The sequence below is a fragment of the Centrocercus urophasianus genome, unplaced genomic scaffold (genome assembly GCF_019232065.1).
Source record: "Centrocercus urophasianus isolate 14NV4802_14NV808 unplaced genomic scaffold, USGS_Curo_1.0 seq_11, whole genome shotgun sequence".
In the NCBI taxonomy this organism is placed as follows: Eukaryota; Metazoa; Chordata; class Aves; order Galliformes; family Phasianidae; genus Centrocercus; species Centrocercus urophasianus.
In genome coordinates this window covers 61,006,931-61,015,129 of record NW_024884253.1, presented here as the reverse complement: position 1 = coordinate 61,015,129, position 8,199 = coordinate 61,006,931, and the positions used below count along the sequence as shown (strand labels likewise).

The window sequence follows — 8,199 nt, the reverse complement described above, 5'->3', positions numbered from 1 at the left end:
AAGAGTATTTCTCTCAGAGTAGCCAGGCACTGGAATGGCCTGCCTAGGGAGATGGTGGAGTCCCTGGCAGAGTCCAAGAGGCGTCTGGATGAGGAGCTATGAGATACGGCTTGGTGGCTTGTGGTAGCAATAGTAATGAGAGGACAGCTGGACTAGGTGATCATGTAGGCCGTTTCTATGATTCTATGCACAGGAGCAAGAACCTGGAGCAGAGAAAAGCAGCGCTAGAACCGGGTGTTGTCTGGTGTGCAGCGGGGCAAGGGAGGCAGAGGTGTCAGGGAGCCTTCACCCTAAAGAAGCCTTGCACGCATCCTGTGCATTTACAGACCTGTCATGTTTTGAGAAGAATGACAATCCCTTCCATTCTGTAATTAGCGTTTCCCACTCCTGTAGCATGCTCTGGAACTAATTTTAAAAATCATTATATAATCTACATACAGATGATTAGAATCAATACATCATTTGCGTTTTAGAGCAGAAGATAAAGGAAAATGTATTAAGTTTAGAAATGGCTCAGGTGATGTTCTTTAAGTACACGTGCACCACTGCTGCATGACTGGCAGGAATTCACTGAAAGAAAAAATAAATTAGATTTTTTAATACAACATTAAAATATTTGATCCTTTTTCTCAGTCAGGCATTTGCTGTCATCCACAGAAGTTTACTCTTTCATGCAAACCACTGCATTACTAAGCTGACTCAGAACAGTCATTACTCAAAACCTACGTACACATCAATAAATTGAAATGTGACTAATTTTGAGAACTATCAACAAGTCTCCACCTGAAATCTTCACCTTATGAAGAATGTGTCATTACCGTTAAACTTCACCACTGTTTTATTCATTCTTAAAAAATGTTCATATTAATTCGCCGTCTGTCTGCTGGATATCTCTGTAACTTTTCCCTTCTGCTAGGCACTTCTCACGTGTGTAATAAATGAAGTGCCACATCATGTATTGACTGTTTCCTGGGTAATTCAAATTAGCTACTTTCGTTTAATTAAGATACACTTGTTTCTCCAGGCCCATAGAGCCTCTTTTTTTTTTTTTTTTTCTCCATCTTTCAGTGTTCTTATTTAAGGACATATGATAGAATTGGATTCAATGTACCTGTCATCTACAAGGTGAAGCAGAGTTAGAGGGGAAAACAACCAACCAAAGACACAAAAAAACCCACCAGCCAAACCAAGTAACACACATCCAACTCTACAGAATGACCAACCCACCCACCGCACCAAAAATCCTTAAGCCCCTGCATTTCGTGTCTGGTGTCAGGTAAACACCAGTCTCCTGCACACACACACACAGCCACATCAGTCATTGCATACATCTATAACATGCACCTGAGCATGTATGAACTTGGTTTTATTCACACCTATGACTGCGTCCTTTATTATAAACCTTGTTGTGTGTCACAAACATGCGTAAGAAAAAATAACGCAAAGGAAACAGAACACTTTCTCCTTCATTTTTAATTTGGCTTCATGATGAAAATTCCATTTACAAGCCAGTAATAAGGAAAAGGTCCAGTTGGGCAGAACGAGCCATGATTGTACACTGCACATCAACACTTGGAGTGTATCATTTGGTTCCCTTCCAGTAAATCACACGACTTACAGCACAGGTGAAGCTCCTACGTCATTGCTGCTTCGCTCAGTTAGTTCATCACACACCACAGTCCGTTTCAACCTACCAGACAACTAGCAAGAAAAAAAGAACGCTCAAGTTGAGGTATTTCCTTTAAGAATTTACTGATAGCGGTATTTCAGAGGTAATGTTAAACCATATAGTTTTAAACATTGAAAAATGTACAAAACCAAGTTCGTTTTTAGAAAATATCATCCCTAGTCTTCCATGCATATTAATAAAAAATATAAAAATCAAATTTGTTGCACTGAAGCTATACTTCACATCCTGCAAAAAGTATCTGCGTTTCTGAACTCACAAACCACAATCGTGTTCAGTACACTACTTGCTTTTGCTTCTCAGCTACAAAGTACAGTCAGTTCAGTGCAGAGACAGTCTATATACACAAACCTTCGGAGCCACAGGAGGGAAATGTACAGCACAAAAACGCAATCAGGTTATTATTGTTACTGAGTAGCACTTTATATCGTTACAGATTTACACTGCATATCCAAGGCCTATAAGAAAAAGCTTGCAGCCAATATGCACATTGAAACAGAGCAAGTCTGCTTGAGCAGCCTTGAAGTCAGCAGAAGTTGTACCACTGATGGAACAAACACCTTCTACCTTGCAAGCAAGTTCCTACAACACAAAACTTCCAGCTCTATCAGCACAGGTTTTCAACTAAAGGCATCCTCTTCATGGCAGTGTGTAACTTGAATTCAGTAACGTTAAGAGAAAATGGGATCATTTAAAAACTTTTTTTTTTTTTTTTAAACTTTTGCATTTAAATTCTCAAGTGTGTTCAGAAACACAGCAATACTTCAAAATACGTCCTCAATGCAAGTCCAGCAATAATTCCAGAGATGAAGAACTTCATTTTCTGAATTATTTCTCAGCTTGTTGCTACTGAATTTTATTCTTCCAAACAACGACAACAGAAAAAAGATGAACTTGTACCTATGATCAAATTAGAAACATCTTGCACACCTGTGTTGGGATAGATGTTGGGAATTACAAAAGGGCTTAGAAAGTGGTCCCACTGAACAGATGCCAGATATTTTCAATACGATGCTGGGACATTGAAGTCATATAGCACAGAATAAAAACTTAACAATGCTTAGTCTTGGTCCTCCTCCAGGATACAAAATCTATCACTTCTAAAGAGATTTACTTCAGACTTCTATTGCTAACATTAGTGGTTTATGCAGAGCTCTTAAAACCCGTAGAGCAATTACAGAAAACAATATAAACAAATCACTAACACAAACTATATAGACAAGCAGCTGCAGTTGATTTGCTTTTTGTCTAAGTATATACAACTGCTAAGGAGAGATGTTTATTTTAAGGGATCATAATCCACCTTCTTAAAAATACAATTTCTTTTAGATGCTTACTTAAAAAACTGCTTTTGTAGTCTAGGAAGTACAATAGTGGCTAAACTAAATTTCCTTCCAGAAATATAAGAAATTTTAGCTTAAACTTTACTATAAAAGAAAACATAGGACAAAAATATATACTTAGGGCATACAAGATTTTACAAGTTTATTTCTTTAGCATTTCAACTACAAAATTGTCTTCATGCTGGGTAGCAAATAAAAGACATGTATTTGGATTCCCCCCATATGCATTCACAGAAATAAACTATTGGATGAATTTCATTTTCAGTACCATGGTAGGATGAAAAGTGTCAGAGTTTCAGTTCTCTTCAGCATCCATGAGGAGAATTGGTTTACTGACATATCTATACATACTGCATTCTGAACTTGGAATTAATCAGGCACACGCTAAGAGTGACAAAGTCAGAAGTCAATCCAAATGAAGATGTCACTGTATTTTATTTCTGAATCTAATTCCTTAATGTTCATAGAAACACTAAGCATCTCAAACACAAACTTGCTTTCACCTGGACACATCTGCAGTGGTTAAAGTGTGAGAAAAGAAAAGGCAGACACGAGTTAAAGCAGTACAAGGGGCCTTAGTTTGGGGTAGTGTTACAAGAATACAGTTTCAGTGTTCACCTGTGCCTTACTGGCCAGTAAAAGCAGTCTGTGAATGTCTGTTAAGATTAAGAGCAGTGAGGTCTCCCTCAGACTGCAGCCAACCTACAAAGAACGAGACAGCACAATGGACAGCTAGAGATACAGAGACATAAATTCACCAGCCCAAGAGATGGAAAATATCCTTCTTTACTGTGGGAAAGGCCAACTGTACAGTGAGAGCTTTCCTGCTATGCCATACTTAATGACTTTACTACTTTCTGCTTCTGGAGCAGAAGTTCAGCCTGATTTTCCTAGAATGTATTCTTTGGCCCTGGAATGGCACTCTCAAGTAACACCTACTGATAATATCAAAATAGAATATTACAGAAGTCATTATGACTTGCTTCTTTTTTAGCCAAGATAAAAAAAGTGAAGCTTAATGCTACATCCAAGATACAACGCCCTTCTCAAGATCTCCAAGCTAACCCTCAAGTGAGCTGGGCTGTTCATACAGCCCCATGCAAACATCCGCTCAGAAACAAGCAGCATAACAAATACATTGTTTAAAAAAAAAAAAAAAAAAAAAAAAAAGAGCACTTACTCTCTCCAAATTAATAGAACCAACACCCTCCGTACCCCCAAATTAATTGAAAGGAATAACTTTCATGCAACCTGTCCTGAAGTGATTCTGCTGTTTTATCTCCACTGTTAGAGACCTCTTCACCAGTTACACCAGTTAGCTTGCACAGGAAAACTATATTATGCCACTTTGCAAAAGAACACAGAACGAGCAGCCTCTGCCATTATGTAAATAGCAAAATTACTTTGCCAAAAGAGCCTGCAAGGCAATCTAGACAGTCAGCTGTTTCAAAAGGTCTCACTGTTTTTCACAGGAATGGTGAACCCTCCATTGAAAAAAGTCTTTTAAACCTGCTTTCTCAATATCACCCACTTTCATTTAGTCCCATTGCATATAATGAAGCACATCATAACATCTGAGGGAAAAATAAGCTATTTTCTACAAAACACCACACTCTCCCACTTATAAAACATAATAATATCTTGAAATAAACCTGAGTGGTTTCCTAGAGAAAGGAGCTGTCTTAACTTGACAATATGAGATGAAATACTTACAAATGCAAATCCAGGCATGCTCTCTTTGCTGCTGTATTCTCTGCATTTATACCTCAGCATTAAATCACTTATGCCCATTTGGATCAGAGTGTTAGTGACTAACTTGTATACCTAGTTCACTGCCTTAGATATAGCACAGAATGACTGATCTTGTTCCTCTGCGGAGGTGCTGGAGGATTTTGCCTTTAAGGATGTCTTTCAAGGTTCCCATCACAGAGTACTTTTTTTCTGGCCTTCATTAAAAAAAAGAAAAAAAAAAAAAAAAAAAAAGGAAGAATCACTTTAATATTGCTGGCTGTGCTGCTAGTGACTTGGACATTGCTTAGAAGAGGCTGCGGTACCTTCAGGACATCATACTTTGACTGAGGAATGGCTGATTTAATTGCCAGCTGTATGAACATGTCCTGAAAAGCAAAATTACCCAAATGCCTATTTCAGTCTTCTGCTCATCTATGAGCCAGATCTTGAGGCTTCATTTGACTGCGGGATTGAACAAAGGCACAGATTATTAATTCTCATGTTCGTTTTCAAACTGTTGGACCTACTCTTCCTATTTTTATTTTAGGAAGGAGAACTAGCCATACAAGCTGAAGCTCAGACACCTGAAAATTAAAAAAAATTATCTGCAGGGCTTTGTTCACAGAGAACTTCTGTGTTTCACTGAGTCTAGGAGCCAAAGTTAAATTTTGCTAATGTGAACATAGCCAACATATTTGTAACATCTGGCCTTAATTACAGAACACTCCTGAAAGTGCTGCTGGAAAAAAACAGAGGTTTCAGATCAAGCAGAATGCAGTAGTTGAACGTAAAGGAAAATTAATCTGACTTGATCAGGTTTTTTTTGTTTGTTTTTAAATCCAAAATACGTTTCCTTCCTAGTTCAAGAGCCAAATATATGCAAAGCTGTGCTTTTATAGTTTCTGACATCATAAGATGTACAGCAGATGCTACTCAGGTCTGCAGCTTTTATTCTTTAAGTCCTTTCTCTATTTTTTATTTTTTCAATCAAAATACCCGTTTTGGAGGGTCAGTGAGCAGAATTAACATGAAAAGCCATACTTACCACATGATAAAATTATATAGGAAGTTTTGTTCAGTGATAAAACACAGCCTGACAGAGGAATACAGAAATTAAATAAAAACATCTTCAGAAAATGTATCAAATTCTGTAAGTGTTAGAGTGCAATAATCCCCTTCCCAGAAAAAACTTCATGAATAAAAACGTTTTAACAAGCTAACAGGTCTATGCAGTTTGCTTGAAAATATTAATAAACAGCTATGTACAAAACAAGTATTTACTTCCTGTGGCTTTCTCTCTACAGAGATTGCATCACTTCCTTAATACACACATCTCCTTTTCAAGTAAGCTTCATGACCTTCACATCAGGATTAGCAAACAGGCAGGGATCTGGTTACTTTTTTATCATAGTAAGAGGATTCTAGCTACATTGAAACATACATTGAAATACATAGTGTAAAATGGGTGCAAAATTAGGTCTACAAATAATTTCTCCTTTAGGCTCAGAATTTGCCTGTAGTACCTTTTAACTGTATCTACTTACCACACTGCACTCATGAAAAATGTGCAATAGAACTCTGCCTTCCCATGGTAGAGACAGAGGCTTTGTAGCTCCTAAACTTTTGTTTCTATTTATACTTGTGTTTTTTTCTTTTCTTTTTAAATTATAATTGAAACAAACAAGTGAAGCAACAAAAAACAAAACACTTAGATATCTTGGATTTCATTTTTTTCTGTGCTAAGTACATTCAAAGCACACAACATATTTGTGCAGCTATATCAGAATAACAAAGCCTTGACTGAGCATCTCTCATAGCATGCATAGCAATTTAGTCTGATGCAAGAGCTCTGCTGGCAAGGGATGGCAGTATTTCACAAAAGCAGCAAAATGCACATCAGACAAGTACCATGTCTTCACACCTCTGCTTCTTTTTTTTTTTTTTTTATGAAGGATCACTTATCAAATTGTTATAAAATACACTGATGTATGTTTCCCTGACAATTTAAGGTTTGTAAAATCTGTAACAGTTTAGTTGAAAGCACTTACATGTTATTATCTGGTGAATGGGAAAGGAACCTTTCACTTCTACCCTTGTAGTTCAGCAAGCTACTGAGAGTGTCACGACCCAGCTGGCTCCACAGTTGGGCACCTTTTATGTGGAATTACTAAAACATTTACTAGGTGAATTTGATGGACAAATTGCAGTGAACAGTGTTGCAGTATTGCAACGCCTTGCAGATCTCAACCCACGAAGTCTGAGTTTATCCCTTACACTAACATGGGTTTTCTGTCACTACAAGGCAGTCTAGTATTATACCTTGAATACTCTAGACACTAAAATCCCCTGGATACTCATTTTTTTAATTGACATTATCTGAAGTCTTGACGATGTTTTCATGCAGACTGATCAGGACTTCATGTCTTATTCATCTTATTTCTCTACCTAGATCAATCTCACAAAAGCAAGAACAAATGCAAGTCGTTATAGAAGCTGGTTGCTTGCTCACCAAGATGCTGTTCACCAGGTTTTTTCTACAGCAGCTCCGGATAGAGCTCATTGATGCAGTTCTCAGCACATCTTCACCATCCTGTGCCTTATTTGTTGGCATCTATCACAAGCTGCAGCACCCTTTCAACCCAAACACTCTGCAACAGCTTGGCTGCACTCATATGCAGTTATTTAACAGTTGTGATGAATGTAATATCTCTCTCACCAGAGAGGAGAGACAAAGTTAACTCTTTGCCTTTTTAGAACCCCAAGCACCATACATAGAAAGCAGACATGCTCATACTTACGCAGCTTTGGTCAGCTTGCTTTGTTGTTTTTTTTCCAGATGTAGAAGGAGTAATTTTTTTTTTCCCCTGGGGCTTTTCTCACTAAAGCTGTCCACGGGATACTAAGCTTTTCTCCTTTTCAGAAAAGTGTGTCACAGAACCCTGACTCACCCCCTGCACTTTGAAATTCTCCAGTTCCCAATCTCATATAAGAAACTGTCTTAGAGACAGCCAGCTTGAGCCAAGCACTGTTAAAATCCTACAGAGGAGATGTGATATGCTCAGACTCTCCAGCTCACCTAGCTTGCCTTAAATACTAAAATACACAACATATAATTACAGAAAATAGTTCCCAGGAGATCTATCCCTACAACCTTCAGGTTATAATCAACAAGATAAGCAATGCCTTTTCTTTCTGTCCTGTATTCAAAGCTTCCAGTGAAGGAAGGCTCCTCATTCCACCCAGAATACCCACTCCACATCTTAACTAGAAGTACTGTAAGACAGTTTTCCTAATGTTTACCCTGTCTTTCACATGAATACCTCCCGTTTCTACCATGAGCATGGAGTAAAGGTTCTTCTCATCTTCCTTTTTGCAGCTTTTTCCATATTTGAAGACTAGTTCCATATCTTCCTCCAGTCTCCCTCCCCGGATTAAATA

General features: G+C 38.0%; 1 protein-coding gene across 1 annotated transcript in view; it reads right to left on the bottom strand.

Moving 5' to 3' along the window:
- Nucleotides 1–1,455: 1,455 nt before the first annotated feature.
- The window catches only part of LPCAT1 (lysophosphatidylcholine acyltransferase 1), a 60,629-nt gene continuing 53,885 nt past the window's right edge, over nt 1,456–8,199 (bottom strand). Inside the window, 1 exon segment of the mRNA XM_042839177.1 lies at nt 1,456–1,701. The gene's annotated coding sequence lies outside the window, so the exon portion shown is untranslated.